At 38.1% G+C, this 24,033-nt stretch overlaps 1 pseudogene; it reads left to right on the plus strand.

Moving 5' to 3' along the window:
* The window catches only part of LOC103020062 (liprin-alpha-2-like), a 71,702-nt pseudogene extending 58,354 nt beyond the window's left edge, over positions 1-13,348 (plus strand).
* The last annotated feature ends 10,685 nt before the right edge of the window (positions 13,349-24,033 follow it).

The raw sequence follows: 24,033 nt of genomic DNA on the forward strand, positions 1-24,033 counted from the left end.
CTTCTCCTCCTTCCACATTTATGTCACATATCAGGAACCCCTAGTTTATTCTGCAAAGATACATGAGGTTCTATTCCCATCTCTGCTCTTCTCAAATGTGGACAAAGAATGTCACCTGCTATTTCAGTAAACAAAGGATGTTGTGGCCATAAAGCCATCAGCCACTGCATCAGCCCCCCGCCCCGTGCACCCTGAGGGGAATTCAGGATGGAGAAAAACATGATACTGGCCCTATAAAGTTAAGGCGCATATCAAAGGAATGATATCAATAAGCCCAGACTCTTGCATCTTCCCATATACAGAAAATCATTAAAATCATTAAATTGAGATGTCTGCTTTTTGTGATTAGCAGTAATCTTTTGATGTTCTACTACATGTTTCTCCACCCCCACCCCAGCTAAAACTCCTATATACCCTGGCTTCTCTCATACCTCTTGGGAACCATTCCTCAGAGCTATCTGAGAGGCTGCTTCCCATGTTACAGTCCTCAGTAAAGCCACCTAATAAAACATAATTCTCAACTTTTAAGGTTGTGCATTTTTTTTAGTTGACAAAACCATCTTGTCTTCATAGTATTAAAACAAAAACAAGAAAGAGGTTTACCCGAGATTTCAGTGTATAACCATCTAATTTGATCTTTAGCCACATTCTGCTTAATCCAAAAACAATAGTGATTCTACCTATCCTTTAAGACATGCACCATGTTGAAAAAATAGGTTCAAGATGGCGGCGTAGAAGGATGTGCTCTCACTCCCTCTTGTGAGAGCACCGTAACCACAACTAACTGCCGAACAATCATCAACAGGAAGACACTGGAACTCACCAAAAAAGATACCCCACATCCACAGACAAAGGAGAAACTGCAATGAGACAGTAGGAGGGGCAAAATCACAATAAAATCAAATCCCATAACTGCTGTGTGGGTGACTAAAAGACTGGAGAACACTTATACCACAGAAGTCCACCCACTGGAGTGAAGGTTCTGAGCCCCACGTCAGGCTTCCCAACCTAGGGGTCTGGCAACAGGAGGAGGAAATCCTAGAAAATCAGACTTTGAAGGCTAGTGGGATTTGATTGCAGGACGTCGACAAGACTGGGGGAAACAGAGACTCCACTCTTGGAGGGCACACAAAAAGTAGTGTGTGTACAGGGACCCAAGGACAGGAGCAGTGACACCATAGGAGACTGAACCAGACCTACCTGCTAGTGTTGGAGGGTCTCCTGCAGAGGCAGTGGGTGGCTGTGTTTCACTGTGAGGACAAGAACACAGGCAGCAGAAGTTCTGGGAAGTACTCCTTGGTATGGGCCCTCCCAGAGTCTGCCATTAGCCCCACCAAAGAGCTGGGTAGGCTCCAGTGTTGGGTTGCCTCAGGCCAAACAACCAACAGGGAGGGAACCCAGCCACACCCTTCAGCAGACAGTGGATTAAAGTTTTACTGAGCTCTGTCCACCAGAACAACAGCCAGCTCTACCCACCACCAGTCCCTCCCATCAGGAAACTTGCACAAGCCTCTTAGATAGCCTCATCCACCAGAGGGCAGAGAGCAGAAGCAAGAAGAACTACAATCCTGCAGTCTGTGGAATGAAAACCACATTCACAGAAAGATAGACAACATGAAAAGGCAGAGGGCTATGTACCAGATGAAGGAACAAGATAAAACCCCAGAAAAACAACTAAATGAAGTGGAGATAGGCAATATTCCAGAAAAAAAAATTCAGAATAATGATAGTGAAGATGATCCAGGACATCGGAAAAAGAAAGGAAGCAAAGATCGAGAAGATGCAAGAAATGTTTAACAAAGACCTAGAAAAATTAAAGAACAAACAAACAGAGATGAACAATACAATAACTGAAATGAAAACTACACTAGAAGGAATCAATAGCAGAATAACTGAGGTAGAAGAACGGATAAGTGACCTGGAAGACAGAATGGTGGAATTCACTGCTGCCGAACAGAATAAAGAAAAAAGAATGAAAAGAAATGAAGACAGCCTAAGAGACCTCTGGGACAACATTAAACCCAACAACATTCGCATTACAGGGGTCTCAGAAGGAGAGGAGAGAGAGAAAGGACCCGAGAAAATATTTGAAGAGATTATAGTCGAAAACTTCCCTAACATGGGAAAGGAAATAGTCACCCAAGTCCAGGAAGCACAGAGAGTCCCATACAGGATAAACAGAAGGAGAAATACACCGAGACACATGTTAATCAAATTGGAAAAAAATAAAGACAAAGAAAAATTATTGAAAGCAGCAAGGGAAAAATGACAAATAACATACAAGGGAACTCCCATAAGGTTAACAGCTGATTTCTCAGCAGAAACTCTGCAAGCCAGAAGGGAGTGGCATGATATATTTAAAATGATGAAAGGGAAGAACCTACAACCAAGATTACTCTACCAAGCAAGGATCTCATTCAGATTCGACGGAGAAATCAAAAGCTTTACAGACAAGCAAAAGGTAAAAGAATTCAGCACCACCAAACCAGCTCTACAACAAATGCTAAAGGAACTTCTCTAGGCAGGAAACACAAGAGAACAAAAGACCTAAAAAAAAAAAACTAAAACAATTAAGAAAATGGTAATAGGAACATACATATCGATAATTACCTTAAATGTGAATGGATTAAGTACTCCAACCAAAGGACACAGGTTCGCTGAATGGATACAAAAAACAAGACCCATATATATGTTGTCTAGAAGAGAGCCACTTCAGATCTAGGGACACATACAGACTGAAAGTGAGGGGATGGAAAAAGATATTCCATGCAAATGGAAATCAAAAGAAAGCTGGAGTAGTAATACTCATATCAGATAAAATAGACTTTAAAATAAAGAAGGTTACAAGAGAAAAGGAAGGACACTACATAATGATCAAGGGATCAATCCAAGAAGAAGATATAACAATTATAAATATATATGCACCCAACATAGGAGCACCTCAATACATAAGGCAACTGCTAACAGCTATAAAAGAGGAAATCGACAGTAACACAATAATAGTGGGGGACTTTAACACCTCATTTACACCAATGGACAGATCATCGAAAATGAAAATAAATAAGGAAACAGAAGCTTTAAATGACACAATAGACCAGATAGATTTAACTGATATTTATAGGACAGTCCATCCAAAAACAGCAGATTACACTTTCTCCTCAAGTGCACACGGAACATTCTGCAGGATACATCACATCTTGGGTCACAAATCAAGCCTCAGTAAATTGAAGAAAATTGAAATCACTTCAAGCATCTTTTCTGACCACAACGCTATGAGATTAGAAATCAATTACAGGGAAAAACATGTAAAAAACACAAACACATGGAAGCTAAACAATACGTTACTAAATAACCAAGAGATCACTGAAGAAATCAAAGAGGAAATCAGAAAATACCTAGAGACAAATGACAATGAAAACACAATGATCCAAAACCTATGGGATGCAGCAAAAGCAGTTCTAAGAGGGAAGTTTATAGCTATACAAGCTTACCTCAAGAAACAAGAAAAATCTCAAATAAACAACCTAACATTACACCTAAAGGAACGAGAGAAAGAAGAACAATCAAAACCCAAAGTTGGCAGAAGGAAAGAAATCATAAAGATCAGAGCAGAAATAAATGAAATAGAAACAAAGAAAACAATAGGAAAGATCAATAAAACTAAAAGGTGGTTCTTTGAGAAGATAAACAAAATTGATAAGCCATTAGCCAGACTCATCAAGAAAAAGAGGGAGAGGACTCAAATCAATAAAATTAGAAATGAAAAAGGAGAAGTTACAACAGACACCGCAGAAATACAAAGCATCTTAAGAGATTAGTACAAGCAACTCTATGCCAATAAAATGGACAACCTGGAAGAAATGGACAAATTCTTAGAAAGGTATAACCTTCCAAGACTGAACCAGGAAGAAATAGAAAATATGAACAGACCAATCACAAGTAATAAAATTGAAACTGTGATTAAAAATCTTCCAACAGGGGCTTCCCTGGTGGCGCAGTGGTTAAGAATCTGCCTGCCAATGCAGGGCACACGGGTTCGAGCCCTGGTCTGGGAAGATCCCACATGCCGCGGAGCAACTAAGCCCGTGAGCCACAACTACTGAGCCTGCGCATCTGGAGCCTGTGCTCCGCAACGGGAGAGGCCGCGACAGCGAGAGGCCCGCGCACCGCGATGAAGAGTGGCCCCCACTCGCCGCAACTGGAGAAAGCCCTCGCACAGAAACGAAGACCCAACACAGCCAAAAATTAAAAAAAAAAAATCTTCCAACAAACAAAAGTCCAGGACCAGATGGCTTCACAGGTGAATTCTATCAAACATTTAGAGAAGAGCTAACACCCATCCTTCTCAAACTCTTCCAAAAAATTGCAGAGGAAGGAACACTCCCAAACTCATTCTATGAGGTCACCATCACCCTGATACCAAAACCACACAGAGATACTACAAAAAAAGAAAATTACAGACCAATATCACTGATAAATATAGATGCAAAAATCCTCAACAAAATACTAGCAAACAGAATCCAACAACACATTAAAAGGATCATACACCATGATCAAGTGGGATTTAGCCCAGGGATGCCAGGATTCTTCAGTATACGCAAGTCAATCAATGTGATACACCATATTAACAAACTGAAGAAAAACCATATGATCATCTCAGTAGATGCAGAAAAAGCTTTTGACAAAATTCAACATCCATTTATGATAAAAACTCTCCAGAAAGTGGGCATAGAGGGAACCTACCTCAACATAATAAAGGCCATATATGACAAACCCACAGCCAACATAATTCTCAATGGTGAAAAACTGAAAGCATTTCCTCTAAGATCAGGAACAAGACACGGATGTCCACTCTCACCACTATTATTCAACATAGTTTTGGAAGTGCTAGCCATGGCAATCAGAGAAGAAAAAGAAATAAAAAGAATACAAATTGGAATATAAAAAGTAAAACTGTCACTGTTTGCAGATGAAATGATAGTATATATAGAGAATCCTAAAGATGCCACCAGAGAACTACTAGAACTAATTAATGAATTTAGTAAAGTTGCAGGATACAACTTGCTGTAATGCACAGAAATCTCTTGCATTCCTATACACTAATGATGAAAAATCTGAAAGAGAAATTAAGGAAACACTCCCATTTACCATTGCAATAACAAGAATAAAATACCTAGGAATAAACCTACCAATTACCAATGGCATTTTTTACAGAACTAGAACAAAAAATCTTAAAATTTGTACAGAGACACAAAAGACCCTGAATAGCCAAAGCGGTCTTGAGCAAAAAAAATGGAGCTGGAGGAATCAGACTCCCTGACTTCAGACTATACTACAAAGCTACAGTAATCAAGACAATATGGTACTGGCACAAAAACAGAAATATAGATCAATGGAACAGGATAGAAAGCCCAGAGATAAACCCACACACATATGGTCAACTAATATATGACAAAGGAGGCAAGGATATACAATGGAGAAAAGACAGTCTCTTTAATAAGTGGTACTGGGAGAACTGGACAGCTACATGTAAAAGAATGAAATTAGAACACTCCCCAGCACCATACACAAAAATAAACTCAAAATGGATTAGAGACCTAAATGTAAGACTGGACACTATAAAACTCTTAGAGGAAAACTTAGGAAGAACCCTCTTTGACATAAATCACAGCAAGATCTTTTTTGATCCACCTCCTAGAGTAATGGAAATGAAAACAAAAATAAACAAATGGGACCTAATGAAACTTAAAAGCTTTTGCACAGCAAAGGAAACTACAAACAAGATGAAAAGACAACCCTCAGGATGGGAGAAAATATTTGCAAACGAATCAATGGACAAATGAATAATCTCCAAAATATATAAACAGCTCATGCAGCTCAATATTAAAAATACAAACAACCCAATCCAAAAATGGGCAGAAGATCTAAATAGACATTCTTTCAAAGAAAACATACAGATGCCCAAGAAGCACATGAAAAGCTGCTCAACATCACTAATTATTAGAGAAATGCAAATCAAAACTACAATGAGGTATCGCCTCACACCACTTAGAATGGGCATCATCAGAAAACCTACAAACAACAAACGCTGAAGAGGGTGTGGGGAAAAGGGGACCCTCTTGCACTGTTGGTGAGAATGTAAATTGATACAGCCACTATGGAGAGCAGTATGGAGGTTCCTTAAAAAACTAAAAATAGAATTACCATATGATCCAGCAATCTCACTACTGGCATATACCCAGAGAAAACCATAATTCAAAAAGACACATGCACCCCAATGTTCATTGCAGCACAATTTACAATAGCCAGGTCATGGAAGCAACCTAAATGCCCATCAACAGACGAATGGATAAAGAAGATGTGGTACATATATACAATGGAATATTACTCAGCCATAAAAAGGAACAAAACTGGGTCATTTGGATCTGGGTCCAGATCATGGATGGATCTAGACACTGTCATACAGAGTGAAGTAAGTCAGAAAGAGAAAAACAAATATCGTATATTAATGCATATATGTGGAACCTAGAAAAATGGTACAGATGAACCAGTTTGCAGGGCAGAAATTGAGACACAGATGTAGAGAACAATTGTATGGACACCAAGGGGGGAAAGCTGGGTGGGGTCGTGGTGGTGTGATGAATTGGGAGATTGGGATTGACATATATACAGTAATATGTATGAAATGGTTAACTAATAAGAACCTGCTGTATAAAAATATATATAAAAGAAAACTCAAAAATTCAAAAAAAAATACATGCACCATGTCTATATTAGCTTGCGTTTGTATAGGTATGTATGTCTTTAAACTCTTTCATAGGTGTCATCTTAAAATTCATATATATGTATATACATACATGTTTGTAAAAAACCAAAAGTTAAATAGTTCAAAATTATTTAGACTTTTTTTTTGAGGACGGTGGTTTAAAATGTTTAATGTTGTAACCCAAGGAGGCAGTGAAATTTATCAGACTAGGATAAAGAAAAATATTAAACAAATCCATTGGCTCCTTTTTAAAGTCAAACCAAGTATCTAATATGAAAGCAAAATTTTTTAAATTTTATAAAATATTTCATTATGAGTGTATCATACAGAGTAAAAGTGTATAACTGTATAAAATAACAAAAATAAAAAGAACAAACTTTGCTTATCAGCCAGCTTAAAAAACAGAACGTTATTAATATTTTTGAAGGCTACTGTGTACCCCTCCAGGATAGCGACACCACTCTCTCCTTCCCAGATTCAATCACTATCCTAAGTTTTGTGATAATCTCCCTCTAGCTTTTCTTCATATTTTAATCACATGTGTGTGTCCATGAACAATATATTGTTTAGCTATGCCTATTTTTGAACTTCATATGAATGGAACTGTACTTCTGTATTCTGCAATTTGCTTTTTGAGCTCAAATTTTTTTCTGAAATTCATTTATCTTGGTGCCTATAGCTGTAGTTCATTTTTATAACAGCACAGTATTTCATTATGTGATTATACTACAATTTATTCATTCTAATTTCAATGGACAATTGAGCTGTGTCTAGTGTTTGTTGCTATTATGAACAATGCTACTATGAACATTTTTCATCATGTTTCTTGGTGCACATGTGCAAAGATTTGGATTAGAATTGCTGGGGCAAGGGGTTTATGCACATGGAAGTTGAATGGTAGGTAAATTATTCCCCAAGATTATTGTCCCAATTTGTGTTCTTACCTGCTCCGAGAAATTCTACTGTTCTATGTTCCTCTCATCACTTGGTTTTGTCAGACTTTAATTTTTTTCTAGTCTGGCAGCTGTGAAATGGTATATCATTATTTAAATGTTCACTGATTGTAATGAGGTAGAGAATCTTTTGATATTTACTGGCTATTTGTGTCACCCAATAAATAAATAAACAATTGATTGTTTATATTTTTCTATTGACACATGAGGTTTTTATATATCGTAGACACTAGTCCTTTTTATATTTTTTGTTACGTGTATCAGAAATATATTTTCTCAGTTTGTGGTTTGTCTTTTACACTCTTTACAGGGTCTTTTTTTTTTTTTTAATTGAAGTATAGTTGATTTACAATGTTGTGTCAGTATCTGCTGCACAGCAAAGTGATTCAGTTATACATATATACACATTCTTTTTCATATTCTTTTCCACTGTGGGTTATCACAGGATATTGAATACAGTTCCCTGTGCTGTACAGTAGAACCTTGTTGTTTATCCATTCTACATATAATAGTTTGCATCTGCTAATCCCAAACTACCAATCCATTCCTCCCCCAATCCCCTCCCCCTTGGCAACCACAAGTCTTTAGAAGGGTCTTTTAATGCATGGTTCTGAATTGTGATGAAGCTGAATTTCTTAATACTTGTTATAGTTTACATAACTTTTGTTTAAGAAATCCGTAAGGATATAGAGGTTTTTCTCTTTTATTTTCTTCTAGAATTTCTAATGTTTTGCCTTTTGTACTTACAGCTTGATACGTTAGAAACTGATTTTTTTGTGTAAGGTATGAGTTAAGGATCAGTTTACAATTTTGTCCTTATAGATGAGCAATTATTCTAGAACCATTTATTGAATAATCTGTCCTTTCCCACTAATCCTGAATTTAGTTGTGCCTTATGTCAAGTTTTCTATGTGCAGAGACCATTTTCTTATTTTTCCATTCTATTCCATTGCTCTATCTCTGCACCAGTTACAGTTTTAATTATTATGAATTTTTCTGGCAGGAAAATTCTCTCTACTTGATTCTTTAGGACTGTCTTGGCTCTTTACTCTTCCATCTAAATTTTTAAATCTTTTAAAAAAATCTGTAATTCCAGTAAATATGAATAACTTGAGGAAGCACTTATATCTTTACAATATTAACTCTTCAATAGATGAACATAACATGTATCTCTCTTTATTTAGAACTCTTTAAATGTCTTTTGACTCAGTTTTATTATTTTCCCTATAGAAGGCTTGTTTATTGTTTGATATATGTATTCCTAAGTACCATCTATTTTCAGTTGCTGTGTAAATAGTAACTTAAAAAAATTGAATTTTCTGTTTGTTGCTGGTATATAGAAATGCAGTTGTTTTTTGTGTATTAATCTTATGTATTGTCACCTTGACAGGTTTCCATAATAATTTCAGTAATTTGTATATCCCCCTTTGTGTTGTCTATGTAGATGATCATATCATCTATAGATGACGTTTTTCCCCTTCCATTACTTTTCTACCATTTTCTCCTTGTTGCATTATTTTACGACCTCCAGTACAATGTTGAATACCCATGATGACAGTGAGTATGTTTATACTGTTCCTTAAGGAGAACACTTTTAGCATTTCACTACTGAATACATCTTGTCTTTTTATATACACTGACAAATTTGTTCTTTGAACTGGCCTATATCTTTTCTTTTACTAACTGTGGTTTTGGTATTAAGTTGTAACTCTTAGAAGGAATATTCTACTCTGTTTTTTTTTTTTTATAGTCCCTAAAGAGTTTGTGAAAAATTCTTCTTTTCCTTGAAAGAAGTAGAATTGTCCTATAAAACAATCTGAGCCTGGTGTTTGATTTGTGGGGGAAAAATGACTACAAGTCTAATTTCTTCAATGGCCATAGACTAGAGTTTCTACTTATTGAGACTGTTTTAGTAATTTGACCATTTCACATATTTCAAAAGTTTTTGGCATACAGTTGTTCATAATACCCTCTGCTTGATTTCTGCAGTATTTGTATGTCTTCCTTTTCCTTTTCCCAAATTATTTACCTATGCCTTTTTCTTTTTCAGTTTTGTTTTGTCAATTTTCTTATTCTTTTTGAAGAACTATATTTTGGCTTTGCTCATTCTGTCTATTGAATCTTTATTTTCTATTTCACTTATTTTTATCTTTATTAATCAGACCTGTCTAATTTCTTTAGAGTTATTCTGTTTTTCTAACTTCTTAAAGTTGTATATTTAGCTCATTTATTTTCACAATTTCTTCTTCTCTACCACAAGTACCCAGGACTATGGAACTATCTCCTCTGTGCTCAAAAGTAACAATTCTCGCACATGAAAAGATGCTCAACATCGCTAATTATAATATTAGAGAAATGCAAATCAGAACTACAATGAGGTATCACCTCACACCAGTCAGAATGGCCATTATCAAAAAGTCTACAAACAATAAATGCTGGAGAGGGTGTGGAGAAAACAGAACCCTCTTACACTGTTGGTGGGAATGTAAATTGGTACAACCACTATGGAAAACAGTATGGAGGTTCCCTAAAAAGCTAAAAATAGAACTAGCATATGATCCAGCAATCCCATTCCAGGCATATATCTGGAGAAAACCATAATTCAAAAAGATACAGAGTGTTCATTGCAACATTATTTGCAATAGTAGCAAATAGCTATTATTTGCATAATAGCCAAGACATGGAAGCAACCTAAATATCCATTGACAGATGAATGGATAAAGAAGATGTGGTACATATATACAATGGAATATTACTCAGCCATAAAAAAGAATGGAATAGACTGGAGCCTAGAGGCTCTTTGGTGGGGCTAATGGCAGACTCTGGGAAGGCTCACGCCAAGGAGTACTTCCCAGAACTTCTGCTGCCAGTGTCCTTGTCCCCGCAGTGAGCCACAGCCACTCCCCACCTCTGCAGGAGACCCTCCAACACCAGCAGGATATTGAATCCCTAACAGGAGGGCTGACTGGTTCTAAGGGGGTTGATCCACCGGAATTTGCTGCACTGACAAAAGAATTAAATGCCTGCAGGGAACAAGTTCTAGAAAAGGAAGAAGAAATTTCTGAACTTAAAGCTGAAAGAAACAATACAAGACTGTTACTGAAGCATTTGGAGTGCCTTGTGTCACGATATGAAAGGTCACTAAGAATGATGGTGGTGAAGCGACAAGCCCCGTCCCCCTCTGGAGTGTCCAGCGAAGTTGAGGTTCTCAGGGCGCTGAAATCTTTATTTGAGCACCTCAAGGCCTTGGATGAAAGGTAAGGGAGCGACTGAGGGTTTCTTTAGAAAGAGTCTCTGCACTGGAAGAACTAGCTGCTGCTAATCAGGAGACTGTTGCCTTGCATGAAAAAAATGTTCATATACAAAGAAAAATGGCATCAAGTGAGGGATCCACAGAGTCAGAACATCTTGAAGGGATGGAACCTGGCCAGAAAGTCCATGAAAAGCGTTTGTCCAATGGCTCTATAGACTCAACTGATGAAACAAGTCCAATAGTTGAACTACAAGAATTGCTTGAAAAACAAAACCACGAAATGGCCCCAATGAAAGAACATTTAGCAGCCCTTTCTTCTCGAGTGGGAGAGGTGGAACAGGAAGCAGAGACAGCAAGAAAGGTTCTCATTAAAACAGAAGAAATGAACACTAAGTATCAAAGGGACATTAGGGAGGCCATGGCACAGAAGGAAGTTATGGAAGAAAGAATCACGACCCTTGAGAAGCGTTACCCCAGTGCTCAGAGAGAATCTACCTCCATACGTGACATGAATGACAAACTAGAAAATGAGTTAGCAAATAAAGAGGCCATCCTATGGCAGATGGAAGAGAAGAACAGACAGTTACGAGAGCGTCTTGAGCTGGCTGAGCAAAAGTTACAGCAAATTATGGGAAAAGCTGAGAGCTTACCTGAAGTAGAGGCTGAACTGGCTCAGAGAATTGCAGCCCTGACAAAGGCTGAAGAAAGACATGGAAACATTGAAGAACGTATGAGGCATCTAGAAGGTCAAATTGAAGAGAAAAAGCAAGAACTTCAAAGAGCTAGGCAAAGAGAGAAAATGAACGAGGAGTAGAACAAAAGATTATCCGATACTGTGGATAGACTTCTGACTGAATCCAACAAACGCTTACAGCTACACTTAAAGGAACGAATGGCTGCTCTAGAAGAGAGGAATGTTTTAATTCAAGAATCAGAAACTTTCAGAAAGAATCTGGAAGAATCTTTCAATGATAAGGAAAGATTAGCAGAAGAAATTGAAAAGCTGAGATCTGAACTTGACCAGATAAAAATGAGAACTGACTCTTTAATTGAACCCACAATATCAAGAACTCATCTAGACACCTCAGCTGAGCTGCAGTACTCTGTTGGATCCCTAGTGGACAGCCAGTCTGATTGCAGAACTAAAGTAATAAGAAGACCAAGGAGGGGTCACATGGGTGTGCGGAGAGATGAGCCAAAGGTGAAATCTCTTGGGGATCATGAATGGAACAGAACACAACAAATTGGAGTGCTAAGCAGTCACCCTTTTTAAAGTGACATAGAAATGTCTGACATTGATGATGATGAAAGAGAAACGATTTTTAGCTCAATGGATCTTCACTCTCCAAGTGGTCATTCTGATGCCCAGACTCTAGCCATGATGCTTCCGGGACAACTGGATGCTATCAACAAAGAAATCAGACTAATTCAGGAAGAAAAACAATACAGAGTTACATGTTGAAGAAATTGAGAATAGAGTGGCTAGTGTAAGTCTGGAAGACCTGAATTTAGCGAGGGTCCATCCAGGTACCTCCATCACTGCCTCGGTTACAGCTTCTTCACTGAACAGTTCATCTCCCCCCAGTGGACACCCAACACCAAAGCTCACCCCTCGAAGTCCTGCCAGGGAAATGGATCGGATGGGAGTCATGACACTGCCAAGTGATCTAAGGAAACATCGGAGAAAGATTGCAGTGGTAGAAGAAGATGGTCGGGAGGATAAATCAACAATTAAATGTGGAACTTCTCCTCCCCCTCCCCCTAAGGCCAACAGGATGACTCACACCCTCCCTTCTTCCTACCGCAATGATGCCCGAAGTAGTTTAACTGCCTCCCTCAAGCTGGAAAGTGCCAACAGCAGCCAAGACTTTCTTCACAAAGACCCCAAGAAGAAAGGAATCAAGTCTTCAATAGGACGTTTGTTTGGTAAAAAAGAAAAACCTCGACTTGGGCAGCTCCGAGGCTTTATGGAGACTGAAGCTGCAGCTCAGGAGTCCCCGGGGCTAGGCAAACTTGGAATTCAAACTGAGGATAGAAGACTGAAGAAAAAGCATGAACTTCTAGAAGAAGCTTGGAGAAAGGGATTACTTTTTGCCCAGTGGGATGGGCCCACTGTAGTCGCGTGGTTAGAGCTCTGGTTGGGAATGCCTGCTTGGTACGTGGCAGCCTGCGGAGCCAATATGAAGAGCGGTGCCGTTACGTCTGCTTTATCAGACACTGAGATCCAGAGAGAAATTGGAATCAGCAATCCTCTGCATCACTTAAAGCTCTAAATGAGCAATCCAGGAGATGGTTTCCCTAACCAGTCCTTCAGCTCCTCTGACATCCGAAACCGTGAGTCCATCTGTGCTCCTTCCCTCTCCCAGTGCTGGGTGAATAGCAGCACCTCCAAGTCCACAGAGCAAATTTGTGGCAGCGTGAATTATTCTGAGGAGATTTAGCTTGCTCTTCATTAACCTTGCTGCTACCCTTACTAGGTTTTCAACTGAGGAGCCGTGATTCCTACCAGACTTGAAGCCTGCAACCAAGATAGACTTTTGAGCTAGCCTCTAAAGTTTAGATTTTTCTGCCAAGCAACAAGACCCAGAGTTTACTCTTTTTCAGAATTTTTCTTTTTAATTTAATCTAACATCTCAGGAGATGAGCTATAGGCATTAGTACTTTTTGTAGTTGTAATGCTAAACTCCCTACTTCTTAAGCAGTTTTCATAATTATGAAAGTACCTCAGTATTTAATGTTTTATAAATACCAAGTGGATTACCTTCCTTCAAAAAAAAAATGAAATAATTCCATTTGCAGCAACATGGATGAAACTAGAGATTATCATACTAAGTAAATCAGCCAGTGAAAGGTAAGTATAATATGATATCACTATATGTGGAATCTAAAAAATGATACAAGTGAACTTATTTACAAAACAGAAACAGACTCACAGAACTCGAAAGCAAACTTACGGTTACCAAAGGGGATAGGGAGGGGAGGAGGGATAAATTAGGAGCTTGGGATTAACATACACACACTACTATATATAAAATAGAGAACCAACAAGGACCTACTGTATAGCACAGGGAACTCTACTCAATGTTCTGTAATAACCTATATGGGAAAAGAATCTGAAAAAGAATGAATATATGTATATGAATAACTGAATCACTATGCTATATACCTGAAACTAACACAACCTTGTAAATCAACTATACTCCAATAAAACTTAAAAAAAAAAAACTGTTCTCTATTTTGTTTTGCAATACTGGAATTGACACTCTTCAAACCACATTTTTCCTTTCCTTTGGGTTGCCTGTTAGTTTCTTCCAACAGCTGCTAAAGGGAGACTAGGAGGCTGGAGGAAGGAGAAGGAACCTGTCCCTTCTGTGTTTGCTTCCTGTTGATGGTACCCCAGCAATGTTTCTTTACTTTGGCAGTGACATTTTTTGCTCCAGTTTTTTCTATAGTCCCATAACCAGCATCACTGTCTCTCCTTAGAGACACCAGCACCAGATGGCCAGTGCTTCCTTCCTCAGTGGTTTGACTCGAAGATCTGTAGGGACGGGGCGGGGGTGGGGGGCTTCCTCTGAACTCCTGAACATCAGCACCTGCTTGGCAGCACCCTCTAATCAGAGATCTGGGTCCCAGCTCTGAGGAGTCTCTTTTCCAAGCTGTTAGATTCCAAAATTAGTAACCTCTTCCTTTTTTCCCACAGCTCTAGAAGTAAGAGATACTGCCTGCTGTTACTATCCCTGTTGCCTCAGTTGTCCTAAAACCTCTTTACACAGTTCCTATATTAGTTTTTTCTGTTTCCCTGAATGAACCCTGACTGATATAGTCATAGACTATATGGATTAACTAATTCTTCATGAGTCAGTTTTAGTGTGTTCTATCATTTTAGATTTTGAACCATTACATCTGCTTCAAAATAACTTCTGCTTGTTTTCTGCAGCCTTTATATAGCATCCTTTTCACTTTCAGACTTCTAAAAAATAAGCTATAAAGTATTCTTTTAATATGAAGATGCTCTAGTTGCATCTTGGAAATTTTTATATATAGTTTTTCATTCACATTTGGTTCTAAGTGTTTTAAATTTCTGTGTGGTTTCTTTTACCCACGGGTAATTAAAGCATGTGTTTAAATTTCAAATGCATGAATTTTAAAAATTCCCCTTTTGGTAATTACATCTACCTTAATTTCCTTGAGTTCAGAGATTAGGATATGTATGATATAGATTTTTGAAATTAAGGAGTTGCTTTATGTCCAGTTCATAATGCATTTCAAAAAAAAATGTTCCATATGTACTTGAAAATGTATTCTAATAGTGAGCTCAGAATTCTATATATGCACATTAGATCAAGCTTTTTTTTTTTTTAGGTTTTTTTTTTTTTTTAATTGATTGATTGATTGATTGATTGCTATGCTGGGTCTTCGTTTCTGTGCTAGGGCTTTCTCTAGTTGCGGCAAGCGGGGGCCACTCTTCATCGCGGTGCACGGGCCTCTCACCATCGTGGCCTCTCTTGTTGCGGAGCACAGGCTCCAGATGCACAGGCTCAGTAGTTGTGGCTCACGGGCCCGGTTGCTCCGCGGCATGTGGGATCCTCCCAGACCAGGACTCAAACCCGTGTCCCCTGCATTAGCAGGCAGATTCTCAACCACTGCGCCACCAGGGAAGCCCCAGATCAAGCTTTTTAATTGTGTTCAAATCCTCCTCATCCTTAGTGATTTTTTTTTTTTTTGCCTACTTTTAAAATCAATTACTGAAATTGGTGTGATATAATCTAACTGTGCTGGTGGATTTTTCTATCCTTGTAATTTTTCCTAATTTTACTCTCTATATTTAAAAAGCTACATTTTAGGTATATATAACTTCAGAATTATATATACTCTCTTCTTGGTGAACTGGGAATTGTATATACCTGTGACCCTCTTTATTTTGAACATTGTTTTTGTCTTAAAGCCTGTTTTATTTGGTATCACTTTAGCTCTATCAACTTTGCTTTGGTTAGTATTTGCCTAGTGCATATTTTCCCATCTTTTCACTCACTACCTTTCAGTGTCCTTATTATGAATTTTTTAATGTATACTGGTAAATAATATATAGTTAATTTGAAAATAATCTAAAGATCTCAGCTTTTAACTGGAACCCTAGTCAAATTATATAGATTGTGATGACTGATATATTTGTATTCATTTGTATTTTCTTATTTTGCAGTATTTTTTCCACTTCTGTGTTTCTCTTTTTCCCTTGCCTCCTTGTATGCTGGATGACTTCTTTTCCCTCACAATTTTTTTCTTCCTCTAGTTTAGAAAGCATGTTTTAGTTGTTTATAAAATTCTCTCTCTCACACACAGACACACACAGTATTAGTGTATGATTTCTGTGTGAATTTGTGACATAAAACATTTAAATGATATGAACCATTTGAAATGTTAAAATATTCTGGTCAGTGTTTTATGTTTGATAAATATAAATGTTTAATGTAACAAAATAACATTTTAGGCTTGAATAAATTCATATTATAGCATGAAAGTTCAAATATTTCTCTAAAGAAAATCCAGAAAGAGAGAGAATAACAGTGAGTCAAAAATTGCTTTTACAAACCTGACAGCTATTTCTCATCACATTTGCATTAGTTCTTACATGTCCTAATAAAGGATATTAAGATAATTTGCCATTTTTAAGTCTCATTTAACCTTTTGTTTTGCAATATACTCTACTGAATAAGTTTTTTATACTTAATTCGTTGGATGGGTATCTCTAAAGAAGGTTTTGTTATCTGAATTATTTTCATCTTGTTTAATAATGTAATTAGAGTGGTCCCTAAAGACTGAGTTAGGAAAAGCTTCAAAGCCAAACCCCTGGCACTTAAGAGAAAAGAAGTGTCAACAGGACTCATGTATGAACTGACAACAGGGCAAACTTCAGCTGCAGCACTGTGGAAAATAAAACTATATAAGTGAAGAAAATTTCTGTTCTGTCATGTCTTACATTTTTGAACTTGTCAAGAAAAGTTATTTTAAAGATAGAGAGGCTTTATATACACCCGTAATTTTTCAAAACAAAATAAATTTGACTAATACACTTAGGGAGAGGGCTGTGACGAGGGTTATGTCTGAGGGAAAAAATTGAAAATCAGAATGTGTGCCCATTTCTCCCCAATGTAGACACACTCTCAACAAGAGACTGAACAAGCTTTCTTTACAACTCCTTAGGGATTTACTTCTTCATGCACATCCCCTTATAACCATGGATTTCCTTCACTTTTCAAGTCTAGGATAAAACTTCAACATTTCCTACCTAATGACAAACACTCCATGCAAGTGAGTGAAGCTTGGGTAGCTGATAAGGTACATAACAAACCCTGACTTTCCCAATACTCTAGCCATACATGATGCTTTTTGGTGACCGTCATATGAAAACAACGTATTTGTCTTGTGATCATTCTAGTACACTTAGCTGATTCTAAAAATTCAAAATGGGATACATACCTGGACACACACACACACACACATCATCACAGCCCTGCTTGTAGCTTCATCATGGATATCAAAATCTGCAAATATGTTTTGTTTGGCTAATAGGAAGTAGGAGAAATAACTCCTCCATCCTTTGGACACATAGTTCATACTTGACCCAGGCAGCCAATTAATTATGAAGGAGTTTATAAGTAGGATGTATGAGGACAAGGAAGAAAATCTTACTTTATACCTACAGAAAAATAAAGCTTCAAGGACATATGCAGCATAACCAGAAGGGGGAGGGACACAGCTGTCTGTGGGAAAGCAGGACAGATTTATGTCAACTCACAATCTCCAGGCATAAACCTTCCTACCATGATTATATTGTAAGACACCAGTGCACGTTTTTACTACATTAAAAGATGTTTTTCCTAAAAGATGTTTTTACTACATTAAAAGATGTTTTTCCTAAAAACAAACAAAAAAATAACATCGAATTTCTAAAATGCACATTTCCAGACACTTCAACTAACAATGGCTTAGTAACACCTTGTACTAAACTAATAGAAATTCTAGTCACTTTAAACTCTGATTTTTCTGAGTTATTTTGCCAAGGTTTATCATAAAAAATATTTGAATACTTAGATATTTTAACTACCTATGTATATATAGCATTAATTCTTAGTTTTGAAAAATAAAAATGGTTTTGTTTATGGCTCTGCATACTTAAACCTTTGTATCTCATGTTTTCTGTTCACTGTGAATCCCTAAATTCACATGAAAGACATCTAAAAACTATCCATGGTATTGAATTTACGTGCTCCAAGTATTTTCACTTGGATTCTTTCTTTTAAAACTTTGCCTACATTTTGCTGGTATCAACAGGAAGCTTTAGGATAAACCCACTCAACTGGGATTGTATACACACTAAAAACAAAAATCACTAAAATTTAACTTTTTTCTGAGGTATGCTGTCCATGGTTTTGGCTGTGTGTCTCTCCTAAATATTAAAGATCTAGCTACTGATTTGTGACATGCAAGGAGAGGATGGGGCGCAACGCCCTTTGAACAAAGGAGCTACATGGGGCATTATTTTAGGCAACTGCTTTATGGCCCTATAAAGGGCATAAACATACCTCCTAACATTCACTAAACAATTAGGGCCTCTTTTTTCCCTCTCATGAAAAACAATTGTGGGTTTAGCAATTGTGGCTATTCTCTATTTGGAAAGTCACACACAAAAATATTTGGCATCTTTCTCAGAGGAAAATGCTTGCATGATGCAACAAATGGGCATGTAATGCTGGTAAAATTCCTGGGAGAGTTCCTTCTATCTAAGAATTATGTTGTCTGCCAGTGTACAGCGGCATAACTTCCAGTGAACCTAGCTGAATGAGATATTATGGTGGACTGTTCTCATGGCCCTGCATTTCCACCCTAGGGATTATTACGGTGCCCCTTCCTTCCTCCTGTCGCCAACCTCCAAGTCCAGAGCTGCTCATATATTTCAAAGAAAGAAAACCTTCCAGCGAGAGCTAAATCCAAATGGGGATTCCTAAAAAGTTCGTCAATGTTATTTTGAACAGAGAATAAAAAGGCAGTGGAAAAGCCCTTTGCTCTTTGTCTCTCAGTTCCTAGAACTCTGTGCCTTACTATTTTCAAAGGAACCAAATTCCAACCAGGATTTGGCAAATGCCTTAAGCAGGCGTGTCTACTTCCTCCAGTGAACGCTCAAGTCCTTGAAGTACCTAATTCACTTTTCTATCTGCCTGGAGCTGAGTCTTGGTCAGGAAGCACTTGGCCGGAGGGCTGATGGGTAAAATGCAATTTGCACTTCACTCATCTACACAGTGGAAACCTCTATTTGTGGCATCATCTTGAATCCAAAGAGCAAGGCAGAAGGACTTGTCTACCCTAAGAGGGTGAAAAAAGACCAATTCTCAGAGAGCGTCACAGAGAAATACAGAGAGGTATTTATTAATTTCCAGGTGACTGGCTTAAGTCCTTTGTTGGTTTTAAAACAGCCAAATGCTTCTGAGATTCCATGTTTCAAATGAGTGTCAGAACCCTGCCAGCAGGTTTCAAAGACTGCTGATTTATTTAACTTTTTAGTCTTGGAGAAAACAAGAAAAAAATCCAGCAGGAGCCTTTTGCTGCAAGTTCTATTGTAAAGCACTAACTTGACAACAAAGAAGAATAGTTCTCTAACCTGCCTCACCTTAGTATTGGAAGTACGGAGGAATTTACTCATACAATCACCTTGAAATAATCAATAGATGTAAAAGATGCATCCTAACAAAGGGAAAGAGCCCAGCTGTTATTCAAATGCTGACAATCATGCAGCTTCCAAAGGCAGGAGGTAAATATCCTCCCTGCTCACTTTGGACAAATACACAATTTTGCCAACAGATTTCACCTAATTGTATCTTTTCATTTCAATGGGAACCAGGGGTTATTAGAACTAATATTTCTTCACCCACACAGTATCTAAAAGACGGCAAATAACTAGAAAAGAGCTAAATAGAGAGATGGCAAGGAAAAAAGAGTCTATGGGGAAATATCAGTCTTTGCTGGTGTCTGCTATCACTAAAATAGATCTATAATTATGACACTCAAACAATGGAGCACAACCTTGAATGACACACTTGTCAGAGAGGAAAATGCGTTAAGTGGATGGTGGGAGAGGGCTACCAACATTTCACCTAATTTTAATTTGTTCTGAAATTTTGGCCCAGTCCCTGAGCTTGTGTTTTATTTCTAAATTGCAGATGATTGGGTTTGCCCAGTAGAGCTGCCAGATCCAAACTTTACCCTGGTTGCACCACTCAGTGGTCTGCCACTGAGTCTTCGTTGAGACTTGGAATAAAGTTCACAGTAAGGTGTCACACTTCCCACACTCCCAGAATTCTGCACGTAGTCACTCATCGTCACACCCACTTCCGCTAGAGAAGTGGGTGGAGCCATATCCAAGGACAGCCTCCTGGTCTAGTGCCTGAGCCACTGGGCAGGACAGATGCTTCCCCTTAGGATCATCTGCTCCCTGTTGGGGACACCCAGTGTTTTGCCTCAACCACCCATAACCTCCAGACTAGCTATCTAGTTTCTAGATTTTGCTCTGTTTTGGGTCCAGTCCTGAATTCACCTTTCCCGCAAAATATTCTCTACCTAAGTGATGCCTTCAAAAGCATTTCCAGAACATATTTGTCAACCCCAAGGCACTTCTTACTTACTGCTTCACATCAGAGACCCACACACACGTCTTAGCTTTAAACCCACTGAAGACAGGTCTTTGGTTTCTTAAAGTTCCTATATCCTTACCACCTAGTAGATTTCTTAAACATAAAACAACAAAATCAATGTGGGATAAATATTCATGGATTTCGCTTTAGAGAATAGATATTTTTCAAGGTAATTTAGATTTCCTTTAAAATGTACTATGAACACTGACTTTTTAATGAGGTCCTCTGTTCAGTACTTTTATAAAAAGGATAATTATCCTCTAATAGTTTCCTTGGTAAATTCAGATTTTTTTATAAAAAAATTTCAAAGCAAACGCATGGAGGATTTGGAATCCTCTGGAAGGCATCCAAATGCTATAATAATAATTCATGCTACAGCAAAAAGTTTGCCAAAGAAGTAATGTCTTTCCATGTGTTAGTCTTCTGTTTTGAAATAGAAATCACAATGTTTTACAACTTCTAAGTATATCTAAGCCATGCAGTTGGTTCTATATTTCAATTTTAAAGACGATACTGATTCAAGAGTTCTAGATCTTTTTCTCCAAAACTATGTTCAAATTCTCTGGTTTATAATGACCTAAACATTCCTCTAAAGTCTAGAGCAGCGTTTCTCAACTTTGGCACTACTAACATTTGGACTGGATAATTGTTTTACGGGGTCTCTCCTGTGCATTGTAGGATGTTTAGCAGCACTTCTGGCCTCTGTACACTAGAAGCCAATAGCACTCTTCCCTAACCTCCATGGGGACAACAGAAAATGCCTCCACACATTGACTAATGTCCCTGGGGAGAAAATTCCATTTCCCTGTGATCCCCAGACCAGCAGCACTGACATCATCTGCGAGCTTACTAAAAATGCAAATTTTAAGCCCACCCTGACCTGCTGAAGCAGAATTTCTGGGGTTGTACACAGGAAATGGTCATTTAACAAGCTCTCCAGATGATTCTGATGTGCAAAAAAGTTTGAGATACACAGAGGTCAAGGCCCAACTAAGTAGGATAGGGCCTGGCATTTGTACTTTAATAAAGTTCTTTGGATGATTCTGATACTGGCCAGAGTTTGAGAGTCACTAGAGCAGACGTTCCTAAACTTGTCTGTGTATTAGAATCACCGGGGGCAGCGTGGGGTGGGGGACAGAGATCTTTTAGAAATCCCAAAGCCCAAGTCATATTCCAAACCAATTACATTACAACCTCGGGAGTGGGGAGGGTGGGACCCAGGCATCAGTATATTTGAAGCTCAAGTATTGGCTGTGTATTAGACTCACCTGGGGGAGCTTTTGAAAACACTTGTGACTAACCCCACCTTCCATCAATTAAATCAGAACTCTTAAGGCAGGATTCAATCATCAGATTTCTTTTTCTTCAAAATGCAATGTCCCGGATGATTCCCATGTGCATCCAGGGTTGAGAACTACTGCTCTAGGTTTGCATAAATATTGATAGGCAGAATGGTGTAATTAGGGATGCAGACCCTGGATTCCCACTGCCTGAGTTTGAATCCCAGCTTTGCCACTTTCCGTTGGACCTTGGATATGTTACTACTAAGCCCCTATATCCTCATTTGTCAAATAGGGAAGATAATAATGGCACTTATCTAGGGGGTTGTTGTGAGAATTAAATGAAATGACCCATTGAAAGCATTCTGCATGGTATCCCTGGAACAAAATAAGTACTTGCTAAAATTCATAATAATTTTGTAAAGCAAAAGCTTATGGGGAGACTAAACATTAAGAAAGAGATCTCTTCAGAGATACATATTTATAAGCAAATGTGTAATTCCTATTCCAAGCAAGACAAGCCTGTTGGTATCCAGAGTTGTGTTTCTAGCAAACAGAGCTTGGCTACAAATTCTGGAAGCTGTCAATTTCAAATAAGCTATTTTAATATTGCCGACCACCCAGGTATCCTTATACAGAAGGCATGTGATGAAAACATCCTTGCTTTGCTCCTGCCTTTTATGGGTTTGCTGGAGTCTACAGAGACTCTGACCATGGCTCCTTTGAGGCTGTATGATTGGCATTAGCGGCAACTTCCCCTGTGTACCCCCCATTAGCCTTCTTAGATCACGCTCCCTTTAACTCCCTCTATCCTACGCCCAGCAGTCCCTGTACCTTGAGTCTTTGGAGCCTCTCCCATTTTCATGAACTTCTGGATGCAGAGGAGAAGGTTGACATTTTAGCAGAGGATCATGACATTCACAGAAATGTCTCTCCATGGTAAATATAGCTCAGAATCAGCATATTCTAAGACATTTCTATAGACCTTGATGATTTTCATCACTGCCTGCACAGGAAGTTTTACGTGTTCTAACAACGAATTGAACATCAGAATTTTTAAATACCCACAAAAATAAGTTTGTTGATGTATGTGTGCAGGTCTTAAAAATCAAGGTAATTCAAATAAAATCAAGGAAAGTTCTGATAAGAAATTAAGAAGATTTTGTGTCACTTTCTAGTTCTCTTTTGGCTTGTTATTATTTTTAACAGATTCTGTATCTGCCAGAGAACTCTGAATCTATGTATCAGCAAGGCATGGTAGAACCTGATCGAACTGTGTATAAATCCTGACCCACAACTTATTGCTTATGTTTCCTTGGGAGAATTCATCTCTGAGCCTTAGTTTTCTTACCATCTTCCTCGTAGAGTTATTGTGGGTGTTAAATGAGATAAATAGTAGGTAACTCAGATGTCACTCAACTCATCCTCTAGTTCCTGCAGGCAACAAATCTACGTTTGAGACACAAACAAGAGCAGGTACAGAGAAGTAGCCATCATGATGTTTCAAATTCTGGAAATTGTTTTCAGCATTTAATCCATGCACTGAAGGAGAGAAAATCTGAATGATCCCAATGAATCCTCAAAGGATATAAAAATAATGACCTATATTGAGGCTTTTTTTTTTTATGGAAAGATTTGTCATTTTGGTCTTCTATTTACACAGAAATTAAATCAAGTCTAATTTCTACCACACTTTGCTTCTGAGAAACCCCAAAGCCCTCTCTAGGAGGTGATAGAATTCAAATGCACCAAACAAGAGCAAATGCCTATGGACGCATTTCACCTCCAGAGTGTTCTGATCAGACTGGCTATGAGAGTCATTTACATGGTGTCATGGCGCTTTGCTAAGTGCATATTCTGTTAACTGAATGTTTAAGCAACAAAAGTCCAGCTTTTGGTGTTTATCTTGGTGTTTATCTTTAGGAACTATTTGGTGGGCTTGATGGTTGGTATAAGCTTTTAGATGTTTACAATTGCAGATGAAACTTTTAAGAAGTAGTTCAAAGCTTGAGCCCAGGCTAAGGATAAGTGCTCAATTGGAAACAGGAGTGTTGGTCATACAACCTGAAGCAATTCTCAAAAAACATGTAATCTT

This window comes from Balaenoptera acutorostrata, chromosome 7, assembly GCF_949987535.1.
Source record: "Balaenoptera acutorostrata chromosome 7, mBalAcu1.1, whole genome shotgun sequence".
Taxonomy (NCBI): Eukaryota; Metazoa; Chordata; class Mammalia; order Artiodactyla; family Balaenopteridae; genus Balaenoptera; species Balaenoptera acutorostrata.